Source organism: Urocitellus parryii, chromosome 3 (genome assembly GCF_045843805.1).
Source record: "Urocitellus parryii isolate mUroPar1 chromosome 3, mUroPar1.hap1, whole genome shotgun sequence".
Classification (NCBI taxonomy): domain Eukaryota; kingdom Metazoa; phylum Chordata; class Mammalia; order Rodentia; family Sciuridae; genus Urocitellus; species Urocitellus parryii.
In genome coordinates, this window is record NC_135533.1 from 6,483,133 (window position 1) to 6,504,924 (window position 21,792).

A 21,792-nucleotide genomic window follows, 5' to 3' on the forward strand; every position below is an offset into this window, starting at 1 on the left:
CACTAAAGACCCTGTGTCACTGGCTCTTGTCTGATGACTGTGTGTTAGAGGAGCACTGGAGTCCATTCCAGGTGCTCTCAGCAGTTTGAGGTGGGATGGGACCAGCTAAGGTTGGAGATGAAAGAAGGGAGGGCAGACTTCAGTGGAGAAAGCTGGCAGTTTGCTGGAACATGCAGAGTGGCCAGGTGTGGTGCTGAGGATGAAAAGGTGCTAATGAGAGGCTCTACATGAGTGGGGGTATAGCTCAGGGGTAGAGCATTTGACTGCAGATCAAGAGGTCCCTGGTTCAAATCCAGGTGCCCCCTTGTTTATGCACTACTTTGGTAGCTCACTTACCAGTACCTCTTAGGTGGGCCCCATGTGACATTGGAAGACTCCATCATAAGACCTCCCTCACAGATCTGCACGATTTCAGGTCACATTGATGTTCATTTTATATCTAGGGCCTTCCTCCAACCCCAATATCATCACCCAAGAGCCCAAAGGCCAACTTGACTTGGAGTCCCCAACTTCATGAGTACAGTGCACACACAGTAGGTCTCAGAAGCCACCTAGAGTGCCCTTCCCACCTCCCTGTGCCTCTCTTTCACCCCTGCACACCCCACCTTCATCCTATGGTCACAGTCAAGGAAAAATGGCACTTGGTTTAGCCCAGAGCTGGCCACTGAGTGATGAGACATGTTTCTGCATTCCCAGATCCCTAATTGTCAGGTTTAGGTTGGGGGGCGAGGGTGAGACTGTGCTAACAAGGACAAGCACAACCAGGAGGTGAAGACCTGAAGGAGGCTGTGGATGTCAGGAGGGTTACTCAGTTACAGTCACTGATCACTGAACGTCATCTGCTGAGCAGGCGCAAGCAGTGTGCTGTGCTCAGGGTTTGAGGACGAGTTGCACCTTGCCCACATCTGGCAGCAATAGGAAGACCTCCAAAGTTTCCTTGGGGTATCTGATTTTGATTCCAAGTAGAACCTCCAGGATGGTCACTGGGTGAATGAGTCTGATCACCTCTGATAAGCTGACCAATATCCAGAGTCTCAGTTTGTGAACCAGTAAAATGGGAGCTGATTAAGTGGAGCTCAGTTTATGAATCAGTACGATGGCTTGGGGGAACTGTGTGCCTGCTCAGGGTCTCAGCTTCCAGGATGCAGCTGGAAGTTTCCTTCCTCTGGTAATAGTACTGCTGTGTGTGTGTGTGTGTGTGTGTGTGAGAGAGAGAGAGAGATAGAGAGAGAGAGAGAGAGAGAGAGAGAGAGAACTTGAAGCACTAAGAACAATGTCCAGTACTGCAATATGTGTTGCCACAATTAGTTTTAAAATTAACCCTCCGGGGAGGGAACGGGGTGGCTCCTACCCTGAACTATTTTGGAGAGTCTGCTAGAGACTCAGGTTCTGGTCTTATCTTATTGCAGACACCAGACTCCAGGACCCAAGTCCTTGGAGAAGATCATGAAACAAAGCCACCATTGTTGGAGGATGCATGTCCCTCTATTTCTCAGGGCAGAGGAGCTGTGCTAGGCCCAGGATGGCTTCCAACAGGAAGGGAGTTCATGGTTCTTCTCACACTACCGCAATTTCTCATCCTATAGCTCTGTGCAAGTGTGTTAGTCAGAATCCTGTTAGTAAAACACATTCCTGAGATAGCCAACTGAAAAGGAGGAGAGATCAGCTTGGAGGCTCCACGTCCGGGTCTTTTGTCCCTGCTGCTTTGGGCCTGTGCTGAGGGAGCCCATCACGGCAGGAGTGAGTAGTAGAGCAGTGCCGCACACCTCAGGACCAGAAAGCAAAAGAGAGTGGGGAGGGGCCAGGATGCCACTATTCCCTCAAGAACACCCCAGTGACCTGAGGACCTCCCACTAGGTCCACATATAAAGGCTCCAACACCTCCCAATCACACCACCCAGGGACCAAGGCTTGAACACATGGGCCTTCAGGAGACAGTTAAGATCCAAACTACATTAGGAAATACTCCTACAGAGCACAATTTATGTAATAAAGCCCTAAATCTGTGCAAAACTCATAGTTTAAGCCAACAGCCATTTCTGCCCACGGACCTAATGGTCAGTGGATGAAGACCCACCTTTCCAACTCCCTTTCGATAGCAGAGAAATGGAATCCTGATTGGTGGTAGTGAGGTTATGGCTGAACCTTGTGTGCTCCCAGAGCCCCATGCAGAGCCCTGGGCTCTCATGTTGATGGAGAAAGTGGAATTCCCTGTGTTCTGAAGATTAAGGACACATAGCACAACCCTCCCTGGGTGTCTTCTCTGTTTGCAGGTGGCCAGGACAATTCAGGCAGCAACAACTTCAGAGGAGGTTCAAGGTGCAAGGGCCGCTGTTGTGTGGAAGACAGAATGGTTCACTGTCACTTAGAACTCATAGGGCACAGCATGGTGGGGACAGGCAGAGGGTGAGGTGTAAGAGGTGAGGGGAGGTGGCTTGGGGCAACTGTGTGCCTGCTCAGGGTCTCAGCTACCAGGACGCAGGTGGAAGGTTCCTTCCTGTGGGCCCCACAGGATACCCAGTCGCCCTGCAGTGCCCCCCTAGTGTTCCTGTTTTTTTGCTTTTTTATCTTCCTTTTTCCCCATTTCAAAGCCTAAGTCCTTCCCTGTCTACTGCAGGCATTTATAGTGCATTAGTTTGTGGAAATAAAACAGATCTGCTGCCCTGCTGGGAGAGAGATGAGTCCCTAGAGAAGCAGGCCTAGTCCTGTGAATGCCATGAACTCCCAAGTCAGACAAGGAGTGAGAACCAAAGCCTGTCTTTGGTCCAGAAGGTTTGTGATTTCCATTCCTCTTTCCCATCTACCTGGGGTCAGGGCTCACAACAGTTTAATGAATAATATAAGTTGAGTGGTGGGCATGGAGATATGAACCAGCCTTAGTCTCTCTAATGCTCCAGCTATTACATACCCTGTCAGCCAACAGGTAAGTCAACATTTCCTTCCAGCGAGTGCCTCTCCAGTGTTGAAACCACTCTGTGACTTCACCATCCTGAGCAGGCAGGGCTGACCAGTAGGCAGAAGGCTACCCTGTCCCACCGGAGACCTATTTCTCTTCCGGCTGCAATCCTTCCTCATGGCCTCTGGGGCCCTCTCTCTGCAGCCTCCCCTTCTCTTCTCTATCTGTGAGAAAACAAAACCCTGGAGGGCTGTTGACCTGTGCAGTCAGCAGACAAGCCCCTCAATTAATTCCTTAAATTTTTATTGTCCTGAGCAAGGCCTGGCTTTGGAGGCAGTGATACAGAGAAGAGCCAAATCTAACTTGACACTTTGTCTCTTGTCCTTGTTTAGGAGATTTCAGTCTAGGGAGGAAGAGTGATGTGCAACACAAAGCCACCTCAGCTGTGACCAGAAGAGCCTGAATGGAGCCAGGCTCTCTGGGTGTGGTCTCACGACAGCTCTGCAGAGATGGCAAGGGTCAGCAGGGTCTTGAAGGTAAGGGGTGGACCATATGCCGGAAGGGACAGACAATGCAAAGCAACAAAGTGACAATGTTAGTGTGTTCTGGGTGTAAAAGGCAGGTTGATAAGCCTGTCTCTCTCTCTGCTTCCTGGCTGCCATGTCTTGGTCTGTTCTTCTCTGCCATGCCTTTCCACCATGATGTTCTGCCACATCTCTGCCTGCGCAACGGAGTTGGCCAACCATGGACGGAACCTCTGAAACCATGTTCCCAAATAAAATATTTCTTCTGTAAATTGTTCTTTTTGGATCTTTTGTTCACAGTGAAAAAAGCTGACTAAAATAACCTCACTCTAGAAATAAATGAAATGTCTACTGATAGTAAGATAAATAAATCCTGGTAGAGTCAGACTATGGGACAGGAAGCAGGAATTAAAAATAACAAGTCATTTCAATAGTGGACAAATGTGAATGGTGAAAGAAGCCAGAATCAAAAGAATATATAGTGTCTGATTCCATGTAGATGCAGCTCCAGAGCAGGCCAACTCATCCACGGGGAAGGTGAGTGGTTAGGTTCTTGGGGGAGGAAATAATAGGGGTCCAAAGGACGCTCTGAGTGCTAGAGACCTCCTGTGTCTTGATTTAATTCAGGTGGTTACATGTGTAGGCATATATGTAAAAATCCATCAAGCTATACATACTTACACATAGTACTGAATAAGCTGTATTTCAATAAAACTAAATAAAAATGAAAACATGCTAATTAAATTTTCATGTCTTGAATGTCTCATCCAATTAACTCAAAATATGTATTTGTTCATAGTTTTTGTTCCTAATTCAGCTTCTATTCCTTCTAATGGAAGATACTCTGATTTATTCTAATAGTTCCATATGTGGGGTCTTTGCAGGTTGAGTTCTAATGTTTATTCTTTCTCCACTCAGTGAGTGGAGCTAATTCCTTGTGACTCTATTTGTTCAGCAAACAGTATGTAGAACTTAGTATGTGACAGTGCTGTTTGAAGTGCTGTCTATGGATTAAGCCATCTTGTCTACACAACTACCCATCAAGTGTGTGCTCTTATTCTCCCCCATTTTACAGATTTCAGCTGAGGCACAAGGAGGGGAACTGACCTGTTCCTGGGACAGGGACCCAGGCTGTCTAGGTTTAGAGTCAAACAGTTGGCATCTGTGTCACCTGCTCCTGCCAAGCTGCTGGGAGCATGTCCTGGTCCTTGAGCTGTATTGTTTTTGGTCCTCCAATATTTAAAGATTCCTAAATTACTTGTAATTCTTGGAGGGTATCATTCTGCATCATTCTCAGTGTATATTAGCTAAAGAAGAAGAAGCTGGAAGGGTTATATTTTGTTGTAGATTCTACTTTTGAGAAAGTTCCCTGAACTGAATATTGGGACAGAAGAGTCAGGTTGGTCAGTCACCAAGAGTGTCAGAATAGACCTCAACCACTGGAGTTTGTTTTGTTGGAGACCTGCCACGAGGCCCAGGATTTGGCTATGAGGGCCATGCTAGAAGCCAATGCTTCTCCAGGCTGCTGCCTGCACCTGGTCCTGAGGCTGGGAGGACACAGATGAGTGCTTCTGAGAAGGGGAGGCTGTCTTGTAGGCAGCAAGGTGATGAGATTCCTTTGACCCAGGCTGGCAGCTTCCAAGAACTCTCATTCTGAAATAGTGACTCACAGGTCACAGGTTGTTTCGAGTTGCTGTAGGACTTAAAGACATAATGAAGCCCCATAAAAGTATCAGGGGGTATAGCTCAGGGGTAGAGCATTTGACTGCAGATCAAGAGGTCCCTGGTTCAAATCCAGGTGCCCCCTACTCATGCTTACTTTTGACATCCTCTCCTACACAGATGCCTCAATTTCCTCCTCTTCTTCAGTACACACCAGATAAACATTCTCTTTACCACAAGCAGCCAACACTGAGGCTCTACTGTGGTTATTCTTAACCCCAAGTATGAATTGGAATCACCTGAACAGTCTATCAGAGTGCCATTTCTCAGGCCCCACTCCAAATCCACTTTAGCACAATATTTTACAGGGAGAAGTTTGTCTCTTGTCTTCTTTTGCTGTTCTGTGGACAGTGTTGTGATCCTAAAGTGGGAGACGCCAACTGGGACCTTGAAGGCAGAGCACTAGAATACCTGGAGAGAAGGACTGTGGCAACTTGTCCCTATGCTATGCCATGCCAAACCCACCTAATGGTACTTTCATGTGGAGAAAAAGAAACTTCTGGTTCAATTTGCTTGTTAATGTCTGGTATGGGTTTTTGGCTATTTGTGAGCCAAATCAAGTCTAATCCTACACAAAACCCCAACCCAACCCACACTCATGGCTGTCCCCTCTCAAGGTCTTAGAACCTGCAAAGTCCTTCCTCACACCTCTCCTCATTCCTACCTCTTCTTCTTCTCTTACGGAACCTATTAATTATCCTCATGTTGACCCTCTTCTCCTCCATCTCTCTCTCTCTGGGCCATGATCCTAGGCAACCCTGTGGCTCTACTGTTTGTGGACCCTACAGTTGCCACTCAGTCATGACTCCAGCTCCTATGAGGCTGTGGCCTCTTTCCCTTCCTCAAAGCTCCCTTCTTCCATGGATTCAATTGCCAGTAGCCATTTCCACCTTTGCTCTGGGGTCCCCATCTTTGCTGGAGTAGAGCACAGAAACAGACAAAGGGTGCCCTGACAGTCTGTGGCAGAGTGACCTCAACTGTTCATGAGAAATCTCTTATTCCTTTCTATTTCACCTCATCTCCGTTTCCCACAGTGCCAACTTCATAGTTTGTTGAGAGCCACAGCCGAAGGGGCCCCAGCAAACTTTCAGACTGCCAGCTGATGATTGGCTCACAGCGGCCCCAGCAACTTCTAGCTGATTGGCTCCTCTGCGGTGATGCTCATTGGGCTGTTTCCCTGCCCTTCAGACTGCCAGCTGATGATTGGCTCACAGCGGCCCCAGCAACTTCTAGCTGATTGGCTCCTCTGCGGTGATGCTCATTGGGCTGTTTCCCTGTCCTTTCAGACTACGGAGCTGCTCATTGGGGGACTTTTTTTTGGCTCTGCCCACACGACCCAGCCAATCTGCCTCAAGAGCAGGAGGATTGTGGGAGGTGGAGAGGCTGGGGTGGGGTTGAGAGGCTTGTGGGAAGCCGGTGGTGGCAGTAGGGCTCTGAGGGTTTTTCCTGAGGAGCTGTTTTGTTTGGCCTGTGTGGTTCTAAAAATAAAGTTCGTTTCTTTTGACAAGTGGCTCCTGATTGTGCCCAGCCAGACTGTGGCAATAGTTTGTCTTTGCTCCAATTTGTGAACATCACTCTGCTCCTTTGCTCTCTTTAGGAGACCTTTGTTCCTTCTTTGCTGGAAAGGCAAGAGCCATGTGATGAGAGGCCCCCAGCATCTTCATGCTGTTCTGACTTCACCTCTTCCTGCCTCTCTTTGAGGAGAAAATAATCTGTCTCCTCCTCCCCAGAGCACGCCCTGTGTTCCTGGTCTACCCTCTCTGCTTTCCCTGGGATAATGCTCCATCACATGGATTGGGTTCCACATATAAGAAGGACCAAGGAAAGCTTCCTAGTGGAAGGGCAGTTGGTGACAGGAGAGTGCAGAGGTCAGAGAGACAGAGCTGGCTGGGCTCCTCCAATCAGCATGTGTCAATTTATGTAAAGGGTATCAAGTGCATCATATTTTTCAGAATGGGGGATATATCTCAAGGGTAGAGCATTTGACTGCAGATCAAGATGTTCCTGGTTCAAATCCAGGTGTCCCCTGTTGGGACAAAAACTGAGGACCTCAGAGCAAAGGTGGAAATGGCTACCTTCCTGATGTAACACTCTCCTTACTAGAAAGGCCTTTGGTCATCCTCCCCACTCTCGCAGACTGTGCTGACTTCTCAGGTGACCCTTCTCTGTGGCTATAGCTTGTACTCACCTTGAGCTTGGAGATATTTCTCTATGTTCCCAGAGGCGAGAACACTCTCCACTCCCTGGGCTCTGTGCTCATTCAAATGTCTCAGTCCCAACCATCAAGAGAGACAGAAATCACACAGTGATTTCTAGTGGGGATATTTACTAGAAAAAATAGAGAAAGTAGGGTAAGAATCAAGGATCAAAAATAAACTGCTAAGTATTCACTGGCTTGTGGGGCCCAATCAAAGATATACTTAGAAAGAGGACCCCTCTGAAGCTGGGTTCAGCCAGAATGGGGACAGTGTGTTTGTGGCACACATCCTGGCTGCCCCAGCCACACATGGTCACAGCCATCAGGTAATTAGGACACAGCCCTCGGGGACTCAATGAGCCACTTGCAAGTGAGGCCTCAACTGCAATGTCCCCTGAAAAGCATGAGAACCAAGCATCTGGGAGGGGAGGGGAGGCTGGTGGGCAGGGGTGGTGATCCTGGGTCTCCCTGGGACTTCGAGGCCAGCAAGGACTTCATTCCTTGGGTGTGTGCCTGGGAAATGCAGCAGCCTTGTGTGAGTGCGCCATGGATCACCCAGCAGCAGGAAGCAGGAAAGCAAAGCACACTGGGGCACCAGGAGCAGAGGTCCTCTCTCCTGAATCATCCTTCAGTGCCCCACTGACCACAGCTATCAACATGCTGCTCGTGGGAAGGGGCCACACAGAAAGAACCAATTGAGGAAAAATGAGAAACTCCAGAGCCTTCCAGTAAAGCATGAGCCCAGAAACAGACCAGATCAACTGTGGCCTGAACGCCCTTTCTTTAGACCACGAAAATCATTAAGGTGGTGCTGAGTATGTGTTCTCAGTTTGACCAAAGTGTTCCTTGGAAAATCACAGAAATGTAATATGTCCAAATACTTATAATTGAGTTAGGAAAGCAATGGTAAAATGATTTGTGATCATGGTTTTTGGAAAATGGAATCAAATACATAGGAAAACGATGAGAGTTTTTTTTTTTTTTAAGAAAGCTATATTGACAAGAGCATTATGGGAAGTGAAAAGATCTCTTGGCTTCTAACATTCTCTACATGGGAAGCAAGCTGAGAAGACTGCTTAGTCATCAAGGCACTTATTTTCCATTGACTTCTTCAGAAACTACAAAGGAGAATGATGAAAAGGGGGGTGTTCTCTGAAGGTGGAGCCAGGCAAGCTGTTATGCAGAACATCTGAATTGGAACCACTCCCAGGTAACGGAATCAGGACCTAATCAGGGAACCTTCCCTCATCCCTGATGGGTATTGTTTCCATCACTGAGTTTTGAAGTGGTTATTTATGTATTATGATTGGGAATGTGCTGGAAAAATCTGAAATTGGTATCTAGAAGAGTTCAAGTTGTAACATCAGATTAAAAAATGGTATGACCACTTTTCCCAGGAATTTGTATTTCTGTGAGGTTGCTGCACTTTCACTTTTCCCAATTTTTGTGCTGGAATTTTTATTGAAGAAAGTCTACTTTTTCCACTATGTTTGGGGTTTGCAAAGGGCAAAAATATTGTTTTTTAAGTTCATAGATCTCTGATACAGAGAAACCTCTTCTGGATTTAATGTAGATCATTAGATTATAGACTTTCTCTCACTGGACAAACACTGCATGTTGTGTGGCAGTGTTGTGGAAGTAGTGATACAGCCATGACCCTGCCTTTCTCCCTCCAATATATCTGAACTTCTGAGTGAGAGGAGAGGCAATTCATTTACTGAAAGAATTGAGAATGTGCATAAATCAGACTGGGTAGGAAAGAGCCTGCAGACGAGTGAGAGTCCTCTGGGGACTGGAAGGTGACCTCTGGCCTGAAGCAGGGTCTCTCGTCAGGCTGTGGTGCACGTGCAGTTTCCATCAGGGAGGAAGGAATAACACTCTCAGTGCACCATGGAGTCCTCGGGTGTGGGAACAGGTGACACATGCTAAGGGAAACTCAGGCAAGGGTTCAGGGGTAGAGCATTTGACTGCAAACCAAGGGTCCCTGGTGCAAATCCAGGTGTCCCCTGCTAGTTATATCTTTTTTCTTTCTTTCTTTCTTTCTTTCTTTCTTTCTTTCTTTCTTTCTTTCTTTCTTTCTTTCTTTCTTTCTCTCTCTCTCTCTCTCTCTCTCTCTCTCTCTCTCTCTCTCCTTCCTTCCTTCTTTTTTTTTTTTTTTTTTTTTTTTTTGCAAACCTACACTGGTCTTTTCTCTGGTCAGGGTTCTCCTTGCCATTCACCCTCAGCCCCACCCTTCCTGAGGCTTGTATCAGTTGTCTCTGGTGCCATCAATTACTAAGCTCTTGTTGTCAATGACCTCTGTGTTTTTCTGAAGATCTTCCTTAGTCGCTCTATAAAGTTGACATTATGGAGTGACATATTGCTGAATCACAGTTATCCAAACTGAATTTGCATCAGAATTACAAGCTGACCTTACTAAAAACAGAGACCTTTCCCATCTTTCTGATTAGTTCAACGTGGAATCATAAAATTTTAATGGGGGAGGGGACAGTCTGTAGTCAAATGCTCTATCCCTGAGCTGTGCCCCCTTGACTGACTGGGTTCCCCTTAGCATGTGTCACCTGTTCCCACACCCAAGGACTCCATGGTGCACTGTGAGTGCCATTCCTTTCTCCCTGATGGAAAATGCACGTGCACCACAGCCTGAAAAGATACCCCACTTCGGGCCAGGAGTCACCTTCCAGTCCCTAGAGGACTCTCACTATCCCTTGCTAATGTCTATCCTAACTTACAGTAATTCTAATTGGCAAGAGAACAATATTGGAACTTGTAGATGATATTCCAGGATATGATGCACGTGAAGGTCTAACACTAGTAAGTATACATGTGAAGGTGGTAAAATCCAGGGTGTGGCTACCCAGGTTTAGAGTGCTTATTACACAAACATGAAGAACAGGGGGTATAGCTCAGGGGTAGAGCATTTGACTGCAGATCAAGAGGTCCCTGGTTCAAATCCAGGTGCCCCCTCCTTTTGCACTCAATGAACACAGTGTTCTGTTTACAGCTTTTTTTCTACCACACTGATTCAGCTGTGAATATGGAGAGAGGCGAGGCACCTAGGTGTTCACTACCACACTTCCTGACACCTTCAAAGGTGAGTCAGTGCTCATGGGTCCTGGGACAGAGAATATTTTAAGAAGTGACCCAAACAATTGTGGAGTGCATAATGCTGATTTCTGCATGGCGCCCCCTCCCCCCGTAGCTCTCCAACTCCATATGCTGTGCCCTTAAGATGGCAGCTCTTACTCTGCATCCTTGGTCCCCCGTGGTCTTTGGTTTCATGGTGGAGCCTCTAGGGGAAAGGTCCACAGAGAGGAGAGGCCAGTCCACTTCAGTGCATCCTGCAGGCCTGAACTGTCAAATGACCTGTCCTGTTTCAGGTCCTCCCCTACCAGCTGTGCTGGGCTGCTGGTTTGAGGCCAAAAGGGAGTCCTGGTGTCTCTGGGAAGGGGTCACCATTCAAAGACCAGGGCTAGAAGCTGAGAAGAGAGAAGGGCAGAGACTGAAGGTGCAGGGCAATCCCTAGGAACAGCACGGCACACGGGGGAGGAGGGGGAGGAGGAGATGGACTCAGAGGGCAGGAGAGGGTGAGGCAGCTGCTCAAACAGGCAGTCTCCACACTGACGTCCCCACAGTCAGGAGGTCACAAGTGCAGGGAGCTGGCTGGGAGGTTTCTAGAAGTTGTGGGATAGGCCCATGGGGAAGCATGGGGAAGTTGACAGCTTGAGCAGGGCCAGTCTATCTGGGGATTAGTTCATTAGAAAGGAGGGGACCTTGTAAGACTTCCTGGATCCTTGGGTGTAGAACTTCAGAGTAAAAGAGACAAAACCCACAAACTAATGTCCAGGCCCAAGTAGGATTGAATATGGGGCCCCACAGGTCCCATTCATGGACATCTATTCCAAAAGCAAAAACAAAGAGAATTAACTCAAAGGCTGTGGACACCACCACTATGATGTGTGTCAATCTAGATCACTCCCATTTCTCTTTAGAATGAACAAAGTTATTAAGTGAAGAGGAGCAACCACAGATGGTGGATCTCACATACACAGCTTTATAAAACACAGATTGTCATACCTATAAGAACAACATCATTCTTTTGAGATGTACAGAGAAAGTGTAATCCTCCGAGCTGACACAATACACATTCTATCAAAATACACTAGTCATCACCAAAGAAATAGCAGAGAAACTGTATTACAAAATCCATTTGGAAATACACTAAAAAATTCACATCAGCCTGATATCCCAAACACTATGGCAAGAGAAGGTTGTACCATCAAAAGGTTCACACATAAAAGTGGAAGAAAAATCCATCTCAACAGATCATAAAACCCAACACAGAAATACAAAAAATATGAAGGAACAAGGTCACATATTGCCTCCAAATGTTCATAATTCACCAACAACTGAATTCAGGGATACCAAAGTGGATTAAATAGGGGATAAAAACTAAAAAAAAAATGTTAAAAATGATAAATGAATTCCAAGGGAACACACAGAAACAACTGAAGAAATTAAGGAATTCAGTACAAGATAAAAATGAGAAATTCAATAAACAAATAAGAGATCCTGAAAAACCAAACTGATGTTGGAAATGAAAGACTATAAATCTAATAAAGTGTTTAGTTGGAAGTCTCTGTAATAGGGTAGAATCTCAGTGGCCAGCCTTGATCATTCGGACCATATTAAAGAAAGGAAGTAAATGCCATAACCAACACATGAGACTGATATGGATTTTCAGGTACAGGAGGCATCCAGAACCTCAAATAGGCAAGATCAGAAATTAATCTCTGCATGACAAATGATAATATGACCAACATGCAGAACAAGGATAGAATTTTAAAATCCTCAGGAGATAAATGTCAGGTTACACTTAGAGGCAAGCCCATCAGAATTATTTTTTATTTCTTAGCACCAACTATAAAACCCAGGAGGGCTTGGAGTGATGTGTTGCAGGTACTGAAAGAAAATGACTGTTCACCAAGATTGCTAGAGCCAATAAAGGTATCCTTTAGAATAAAGAAGAAATTAAAACCTTCCAAGATAAGCAGAAACTACAAGAACTCATGACCACTAAGTTGGCACTATAGAAAATATTTAATGAATACTATATACAGAAAATATCAATAACAAACCTCACAGCTTGCAAATGAACTAATCTCATTTGTTGAGAAAAATACACCAAACTCTGTATCAAAGATTGTATACTTTCTCTTATATGTGATAGATACAGAGGAAAAAGGAAAATAAAGTTGGGAGTATCTTCTGAAAATTGAAAGGAAATCAACAGAATAGAGGAAAGAAACCAGGAGGAAGAAGAAGATGATGGAAAGGGGAAATACTGGAGAATGATATTTGTCAAGATGTATTGCACACAAGATCCCTAGGTCCCCTTCTCAGAGGGTCAGGTTAGGGGTTCTCAGGAAGAAACCAAAAATGTTTGCTCTTGTGCATCGCAGACCCCACCCTGACCTCTCCAGGGTCTGTTGAGCAGGCAGCTCTTATGATCTGGCTGATCAAATTGAGTGTGAAGAAGGTTTTAGCTGCAGACATCCAAGATTGTTATGGCCTGCTCCCATCCAGGTTCTTGGGAGGAAGGGTACTGGTTATACCTACAGTTGTGAACACAGGAAGGGGCATGGCCTAACAGGAAGGAAGCCTATGAAGGCAGACACTAGCAAGTGCACCTCTCCAGGTTGAGAATCCAGGGTGTGACCATCCAGATTTAAGGTGCTTATTACATACACATGACAGGAGGGGGTATAGCTCAGGGGTGTAGCATTTGACTGCAGATCAAGAGGTCCCTGGTTCAAATCCAGGTGCCTCCTTGCTAGAATCTCTTTTAGATGCCAGTGATACTATTTTCTGAAGTAGTAAATGACAAGGAGTCACATAATAATGACCCATGTCATCTATATAAGCTCTTATCCCACTGCAGTGTCACAGGCATGAACAATATATACCCTTGCGCTATGGATTCTGCTCAGATCATACCTGTGTCCTCCTCTCTAGAAGGACACTGCTTTAGGTCAGGCTATGAGGTTACTCCAGGTCATGGCTGGTCATGCTCTGTCACAGGCTGTCCTCCAAGGCAATGACCATGAGGCTCCCTCATTGCATGGATATCCAGCCTTCTGAGTTGTGTGGGGTTGAGGAACCCAGCTTTTCCTTAGGCAAATCCTCCTTGTGACCTCTCCAGGAAGGTCCCCCTGAAGCCTGAGCAGGGGCTCCTTTCTCTCTGAGATCTCTGTGGAAACATTTTGTTCCTGAGTTTTTCTTCTGTTTGAACCAAGATTTTTTGAGGAACAAGGACTATATCTTCCCTGTGTCTCTGACCTCAACATGGATGACAGGATCTAGCACCTAACAAGCTCCATGATTGTGTGTTGAGGGAACGAGTGATGGAGTGAAATAACAAGCCCCCTCTTTGAGGCCTTGAGTATGGTGGAGGCTCTCCCTGGGCTGAGTGTGAGATTCATTGAAGACCAGGCTCAGCAGCTCTTGTCTGATCACTGTGTATGGACTTAGGGGAATGCTGGGGTCAGGTGTGCTTTCCAGGTGCACAGGTGGATCCACCAGCTCAGTCTGAGGAGGGAGAGGTGCTGAGAGGGGCTAGTTAAGGTAGGAGATGCAAGAGAGGACAACAGACTTCAGTGTAGAAAGCTGTCAACTTGCTAGAACATGCATAGAAAACTGTATTATAAATCACAGTAGCCTGGGTGCACTGCCCTGGATAAAGAGGAAATAATGAAAAGTTCCACTTAAGTGAGGGTATATCTCAGGGGTAGAGCATTTGACTGCAGATCAAGAGGTCCCTGGTTCAAATCCAGGTGCCCCCTCATTTATGTACTACTTAGTAGCTATTTTAACCAGTACCTCTTTGGTGGGTCATGAGTGACACCGGGAGATCTCCATTGCTTAGGGTTTATAGAAACTACCTTAGATCCTGCTTCTCAGAGCTGCAGGACCTGGGGTCACAATGATACTTCATTTATTTATAGGGCCTATGTCCTCAAGCCTACTACCCTACTATCATCACCCAAGAGCCCCAAGGTCACCTTGATTTGGAGTCTCCCACCTCATGAGTGCAATGCACACACAGTAGGTCCCACCTCCCTGTACTTCTCTTTCATCCCTACACACCCCACCTTCATCCCATGCTCACAGTCAAGGAGAAATGGCACTGGTTTGTCCAGAGCTGGCCACTGGATGATGAGATGTGTTTCTGCACTCCCAGGTCCCTAACTGGCAGTCTATGGTGGGGGACGGGGCTGAGACTGTGCTAACAAGGACCAGCAAAATGAGGAGGTGAAGACCTGAAGGAGGCTGCAGATGTCAGGAGGGTTCCCATCCAGTTACAGTCAGTGCTCACTGAATTTCACTGATTTCAGAACACTGTTTTTTACTGGGTTTGGTGTTGTCTCATTCTTATATTTCTAAGGCCTTGCGATGTGACGTTAGATTATTTATTTGGTATCTTTCTATTATTTTAAAGTATGAGCTCAGTCCTGTGAACTTTCCTTTGAGAACCGCCTCCATACTGTGTCAAAGGTTTTGATATGTTGTATGACTATTCTCATTTTCCTCTAAGAATTTTTAAATTTATCCTCTGATTTGTTCTGTTATACATTCATCATTTGAAAGTGTATTATTTAGTAACCAGGTCTTAGAGTAGTTTCTATTTTTTAACTTATTGTTGATTTCTAATTTTATCCCATTATGACCTGAGAGAATTCAAGGATTTTTTTTTTTTTTTGTATTTGTTAAGATTTGCTTTGTGACTGAAATATGGTCTGTTTAGAAAATGTCTTGGGTGGTGCTGAGAAGAAAGCGAATTCAGTCATTGATGGATGAAATATTCTAAAAATGTCTGTTAAGTCCAAATTATTGTTTTTAGTTCTGTAGCAACTTTATTTAGTTTGTGTTTGAATGATCTATCCAGGCATGAGAGAGGTGTGTTACTGTCTCCCAGTATTATGTATTGTGGTCATTTTTAAGTGTTTTTTCTTTTTAGTTTACAGGACAATAGAATCTCTTTGATTCTTAATGTTGAGAAGGGTTTGTTTGCTGTACAGAGATATTCCATTGTTTTGGGGCATAAATATTTATGATCATTATCTCTTGTTTTTTGATTCCCTTAAGCATTATGAAATGAACTTCTTTGTTTCTTCTGATTAATTTTGGCTTGAAGTCCACTTTATCTGATATGAGAATAGTAACCCTCCTTCTATGGATGCAAATGCCAGTGGCCATTTCCACCTTTGCTCTGCGGTAGCCAGTCTTTGCTGAGGTAAACTATACAGCCAGACAAAAGGTGCCATGCAAATCTGTGGCAGTGTGACCTTGACTAGCACCCTCTGTTAGTGAGAAATCTTGTCTTCCTTTCCAATTCATTTCTCCTCCATTTCCCATAGAGCCAGGTTCATAGTTTATCTTTGTTCCAAGTTGTGAGCAACACCCTGATCCTTTGCTCTCTTTAGGAGACCTCATTTCCTTCTTAGCTGGGAAGACCAAGGCCATGTGATGTGAGATCCCAGCATCCTCATGCTCTTCTATCTTTAACTCTTGTCTGTCAAATCTCAGAGAAGGAAAAAACCTGTCTCCTCCTCCCCAGAGCAAACCATGTGTTCCTGCTTTACCCAGAGTGAGATGGTCATACATCTCAGCATGATTACCATGGTGGACACTGAGGATTCCACTTGTGGGTGTGTGGGTGAGGATGTGTGACTGCACCCACGCTCACCCTGCTGGTGCAGTGGAATCTGGTGTGACCAGTCAGACCCCCATCTGGCATAGTCGATACTGAAAACATGAATTCTCTATTATGGAGCAGTTCTGTTCCTAGATATAGACCCCAGAGAGTGTCCATGCACATGCAGGAACATCCAGCAGCATTGCCCTCAGGAGCCCACACTGGATACACATGGAATGTCTGTCGTCAGTGGGACAGACAGACAAATCATGCTGCAGTCAGCCATGGAACACAGAGCAGGAATGGAAAACAACAAATGATTGCAACAGTGGACAAATGTGGATGGATCTTATTGACATGAGGATGGGTGAAAGGGGCCAGACTCAGAGTATCTTGTGTCTGATTCCATGTAGATGCAGCTGCACAGCAGGCCAACTCATCCATGCTGATGTTCTTGGGAGGAGGGAATGATAAGGAGGGAGTCCACAGGAGCCTCTGAGTGCTAGAGACTGAGTCTTCATTCTGGTGGTTACACGTGTGCATGCATGTATACCTCCATCAACCTCTCCATGAAAACTCACGTACTTTATTGTATATGCTATACCTCCATAAAATAAATAAAAAGGAAACATGTCAATTACATTTTCACTTCTTGAGCATCTCATTTGATTCATTCATAATATGTATATGTTCATTTCGGTAATCTTTGCTCCTCTATTCAGATTAGAATTCTTTCTTATGAAAGATACTCTGATTTATTCAAATAGTTTCATATTTGGGGACTTTGCAGGTTGAATTCCATTGTTTATTGGTTCTCTTTACTCAGTGAATGGAGCTGGTTCCTTGTGAACCTATGTGTTCAGCAAACAGTAGGAAGAACTTAGTAGGTGCTGTTTGAAGTTTTCTACATGGATTAAGCCATTTGTCTACAAACAAACCAATAAGTGTGCACTCTTATTATCTCCATTTTACAGGTTGAAAATGAGGCACAGGGAGAGTGTCCTGCCCCTAAAACTAAAACCCAGGCTGTCAGACTTCAGAGTCAAAGCTGCAGGCATCTGTGTCACCCTGCTCCTGCCAAGCTGCTGAGAGCATGTCCTGCTCCTTGAGCTCTCTTGGTGTTGGTTCTTCAATATTCAGATTCCTAAATCTACTTCCACGTCTGCATCATTCTCTGTGTATATTAACTGGAGGAGAAGTTGGAAGGGTTATCATTTGTTGTAGATTTTAATTTTGTAGAACGTGTCCTGAACTGAGCATTGGGAGGAGGGTCAGTCCCAAATGTGAGGAGGTGTGCAGGAGCAGACACCTGTATCACTGGAGTGTGTTCTGGTAGGTCCCACCATGAAGGTGCAGTATTTGGCTGTGAGGGTCATTCTAGCATCTAGTGCTTCTGCAGACTGCTACCTGTACAGTGCCCCAAAGCTGGGAAGACACAGGCTGAGGACTGTTGTGGAGGGGCGGCTGTCTGTTGTAGGCAGCAGGATGGTGAGTTTCCTCTGACCCAGGCTTGCCAGCTGCTGAGAGCTCCCATCCTGAAGTAGTGACTCACATGTCAGGTTGTCTGTAGTGGCTGTAGGACTCAAAGACATAATAAAGCCCCATAAAAGTATCAGGGGGTATAGCTCAGGGGTAGAGCATTTGACTGCAGATCAAGAGGTCCCTGGTTCAAATCCAGGTGCCCCCTACCTAGGCTTGATTTTGGCCTTCCCTTATAAAGGAACTAAACTGTGCATTAATCCATCTGATGGATTAACTATTTCCATAATAGTTAATTGGAGTGGTTGTAATTGGAGGCAGCTGGGGTATACCTGGAGGAAGTAGCCACTGGGATATCCCTGGGGTTTAAATTTAGTTCCTGGAGGCTCAATCACTGTCTCTGCTTCCTGCCTGCCATGAACTGAGCAGATTTCCTTTGTCACACTCTTTCTCCATGATACTCAGCCTCATCTGTGGCCCAAAATACAGGAGTCAGATAACCATGGACTGACCCTCTGAATTTATGAGTCTAAAATCAACTTTTATTTTTTAAAACGGGTTCTTTTAAGATATTTTGGTCACCATTATGATTTACATATGAGGTGTCGCCAAAAAGATAATGTGTGAGAAAACACAAGGAGGTGTATAGGTGAAATGATTTCGTTATGCGAACCTTAACATTATCAGTGCATTGATCCCCTGATAGGGTTTAACTGGTTGGTAACTGAAGTAGGTGGTGTGTGGTGAGAGGAGGTGGGTGACTGGGGACTTGCCTGTGGGGTATGTATTTTGTCCATGGTGAGGGGAATCTTTCTCTGCTTCCTGGAGTGATGTCCTGACCTGCTATCCTCCACCACACCCTCTGCCAGGATGTTCTGCCTCACCTGGAGACCTGCAGAATGGAGCTGGCTGGGATGGAATGAACCTCTGAAACCACGAGCGCCACACAAACATTACCTCCTTAAAATTTGTCTTGTCAGGTGTTTTGGTCTCAGTGATGAAAAACTGACTAAAAGAGTCACAGCAGTGAGAAGCTGACTAACACAAGCACAGATGAAAGCAATAGATCAAACCTGTCTCTGACTCAGATCCTGCAGGGAGCTGCTAGAAGCACACGGGATCCCTAGGTCCCTTCCCAGAGGGTGGAGGTCTCAGGGGGAAACCAATGTTTGCTCTTGCCCATCCTAGACCCCAACCCCAAGTATGAATTAGAATCACCTGAACAGTCTATCAAAGTGCCATTTCCCAGTGCCACCCTCACCTAGAAAAGGTCTGCTGAGCAGCCAGCTCTTGTACTCTGGCTCCTCTGGTTCAGTGTAAAGGAGGTTCCTGCTGCAGACATCCACCATTTTTAGGCCCCACCCTCAGCCAGGTTCTAAGGAGGAGGAAGGTGCTGGTTATACAACAGGTGTGTAAACAGGAAGGGGCGTGGCCTAGGGGGAAGGAAGTGTAGGATGGCTGACATCAGCAAGTGCACATGTCCAGGTGAGGAATTCTGGTTGTGGCCATCCAGGTTTGAGGTGCTTATTACACATGCATAGCAGCAGGGGGTATAGCTCAGGGGTAGAGCATTTGACTGCAGATCAAGAGGTCCCTGGTTCAAATCCAGGTGCCCCCTCCTTTTTGTCCTCAACAAACACAATGAAGAATTCAATGAAAATTGCTGGTAAATGGACTGAAATACAGAATATCATGTTAAGTAAAATAAGCCAGACTCAGAAAAATCAAGGAATGTTTCCTTTCCTACATGGAAAGAAGGTGTGTAAGTATCAAATATTATAAGGATAAAGGGAAGATCAGTGAAGTAGATGAAGGAAACAGAGGGAGAGAGAATGGATGGGAAACAGGAGGATATAGTGAATGAATTAACAAAATCATGTTATATGTATATATAAATGGTACCACAGAGAATTTTGCCTTTATGTATGTAGAAAGCATCAATGAAAAATAAGTGAGTGAAAAAAGATCAATAGAGTGGAGACAGGAGTATAAGGGAGGGTAAGAAGGGGAGATGAAATTGTAATTAAGTTTCATACATGTTTGATTTTCTCAAAATGAACACAACTTATGTACAACTTTAATGCACTAATTAAAAATAATAGAAAAAACTTTTTACCAAAGAGGGGTAGAGTTGACATTTGTGGGGAAAGAAAAAAAAGAACCCAAATTGCTTATTTCTAGTAACCATAAGAATTTCCAGAACCCACTTGAATCAAAGTGTGAAATATGATATGTCAAGAACTATGTAATGTTTTGAACAACCAACAATAAAAATTAAAGGAAAAAAAAAAGAATTTCCAGAAAACTCCAGGCAGTATTGGATTCTGCAGGACTGCTAAATTTGATGTAAATTTAATCCACAGCTTCCCTGGTGTGACAACTTAGGGATCTTATCTGGAAAGTGAGATCCCAAGAATTGTCATGGGAATTCAGAGGATTTGTAGAACCTGCAGGTTTCCTAATCAGAAGAGCTCCAACCCTCCCTGACAGCTGGAGGCCCTCCTGCTCTCCCTCTGAGCTGATCCTATTCCTCCTTTGCTTCTCCTCTTATCTCAGCCATATTGCCTCTTGCTTTTAATCAAGAACTTGAGAAAATTCCAGGTTGCTAACTCCAGAGTCACACCTTGCAGGTGGAGGTTTCAATGCCAAAATAATCACCAGACTATGCTTATTCATAGCAGAAAATCAGAGGAATGTATATAGAAATAAATTCATGACAGCCATGGACCAAGGAGAGAAGAAAGTAATGTTAAACTCCCCTGAGTTTCTTATTGTTTTGATTCTGGGTTCAGTGTCCTACCTGAGAAGCAGAAATTAGTTTTATGGTTGTCTCAACTTGTTAGTTCAAACTGAAAGTCAAAATATTTCAAAAACTTATGGAAGTGAGATGTCAGGTTATGCTTGAAAACTAAATCTAGATGGGAAAAATGAAGTATACTGTGTGTGACATGTGCACACCCCTGCCTCATACAAAATGGTTGGATGACAACCCCTTCAATTCAAGAAGAACCCAAAAGCAGATAGGCATATTTGTTGGAGAATTATCATTGAGAACCATTTTAGTTGCATATCTTTATGGGCCCATGAGAGATGCCATAGCTAAAATGTGTCTCCTAATTAGATTTGAGAATAAAAGTTTCTTAGAGAATGGAAAAGGCTAAATATTGCCCTTGATCATCCCATTCCAGGCATCTTAATAGCCCACAGAAATACTGTTGATGCAGACAGTCCATGTGGAGTTCTGAGCATCCACACTGAGTAGGTACTGTTGGTTCATTTTCTCATTCTTAGAAACAACTACTGCAATGGCTCACCATGTGCATACAGCTTTGCACACTTGCACAAGATAAACCAAATGCACACTTTAAAGTCTCTGCTTGCAAGTAACCTTCCAGAAAAGACATATCAATTACAACACATCCCACCATACCTGTACAAAGTGCCCATCACCTTTTGAAATAATCACATATATTCCATGCATGTATGGTTATGTCACCATGAGGGAGGTTTCAAGATGGTGGAAGAGATGAAGTTGCTTTTCTGGCTGCACCATAGTATGAAAGGAAGAAAGTAGATAGGAATCTTCTCAGCATGGTAGGTTGAATAAAGAGACTGTACTGGGAATTAATACTGGACATTCAAAGCAGATCAGGGACTCAGGAGGTTGGATATTACAAAATAAATAAATAAGAAATCCCAGCCTCATTGCTTCCAACTGCTGCCAGCAGTGCCAATAACAACAGTCCACCCACAGGCAAAGTGGAGGAATAAGGAAATTAAAGGAACACACATTTTTAGGAGGTTTGTGGCATGTGGATCCTAGATCCTAGATCGAAGTCAAAACAGTGTGCTGCACAATGTCCTTGTGCAGGAAAGAAGCTGCATCTCTCCCTTTATGCTTGAGGAGGACAAAGGAATCATTCTGTAGTCCTGGTGTGGGGCTGGCAGCCAGGGGATCCAACTCCTGGCAAACCACATATGGGCTCAAAATGCAGGCCTGGCAAATGCACACTGCATGACACAGAGAGTGCCTAAGTGACCAGGCGAAAATCAAACACAGATAAGGGTTTACACAGGACAATAGAGGTCATCAAAAACCCAACCTGCTCCCCTTCCCCATGAGTCTGGTGGCTCACAGGACAGGTTGGGAGAGACACAATGCCCAGATGAGAGTTCTTAAGGGCAGGGCAGGAGATACAAACCAAAGTAATACACAGTCTTTTCAATGAAATAATATCAGAAAGCTTTCCAAACCTAAAGAATGAAATGGAAAAATCAA

General features: G+C 44.9%; 8 non-coding genes across 8 annotated transcripts; all 8 read left to right on the plus strand.

The window, feature by feature from the left end:
- Positions 1-233: 233 nt before the first annotated feature.
- Positions 234-305, plus strand: Trnac-gca (transfer RNA cysteine (anticodon GCA)). The gene has a single exon. It is a non-coding gene; the product is annotated as a tRNA-Cys (tRNA).
- Positions 306-5,155: 4,850 nt separating this feature from the next.
- On the plus strand, positions 5,156-5,227 carry Trnac-gca (transfer RNA cysteine (anticodon GCA)). Its single transcript has one exon. It is a non-coding gene; the product is annotated as a tRNA-Cys (tRNA).
- A 1,871-nt stretch (positions 5,228-7,098) lies between these two features.
- Trnac-gca (transfer RNA cysteine (anticodon GCA)) lies at positions 7,099-7,170 on the plus strand. Its single transcript has one exon. It is a non-coding gene; the product is annotated as a tRNA-Cys (tRNA).
- A 3,064-nt stretch (positions 7,171-10,234) lies between these two features.
- On the plus strand, positions 10,235-10,306 carry Trnac-gca (transfer RNA cysteine (anticodon GCA)). The gene has a single exon. It is a non-coding gene; the product is annotated as a tRNA-Cys (tRNA).
- A 2,792-nt stretch (positions 10,307-13,098) lies between these two features.
- On the plus strand, positions 13,099-13,170 carry Trnac-gca (transfer RNA cysteine (anticodon GCA)). The gene has a single exon. It is a non-coding gene; the product is annotated as a tRNA-Cys (tRNA).
- A 939-nt stretch (positions 13,171-14,109) lies between these two features.
- Trnac-gca (transfer RNA cysteine (anticodon GCA)) lies at positions 14,110-14,183 on the plus strand. The gene has a single exon. It is a non-coding gene; the product is annotated as a tRNA-Cys (tRNA).
- A 3,466-nt stretch (positions 14,184-17,649) lies between these two features.
- On the plus strand, positions 17,650-17,721 carry Trnac-gca (transfer RNA cysteine (anticodon GCA)). The gene has a single exon. It is a non-coding gene; the product is annotated as a tRNA-Cys (tRNA).
- Positions 17,722-19,059: 1,338 nt separating this feature from the next.
- Trnac-gca (transfer RNA cysteine (anticodon GCA)) lies at positions 19,060-19,131 on the plus strand. Its single transcript has one exon. It is a non-coding gene; the product is annotated as a tRNA-Cys (tRNA).
- Positions 19,132-21,792: the final 2,661 nt, after the last annotated feature.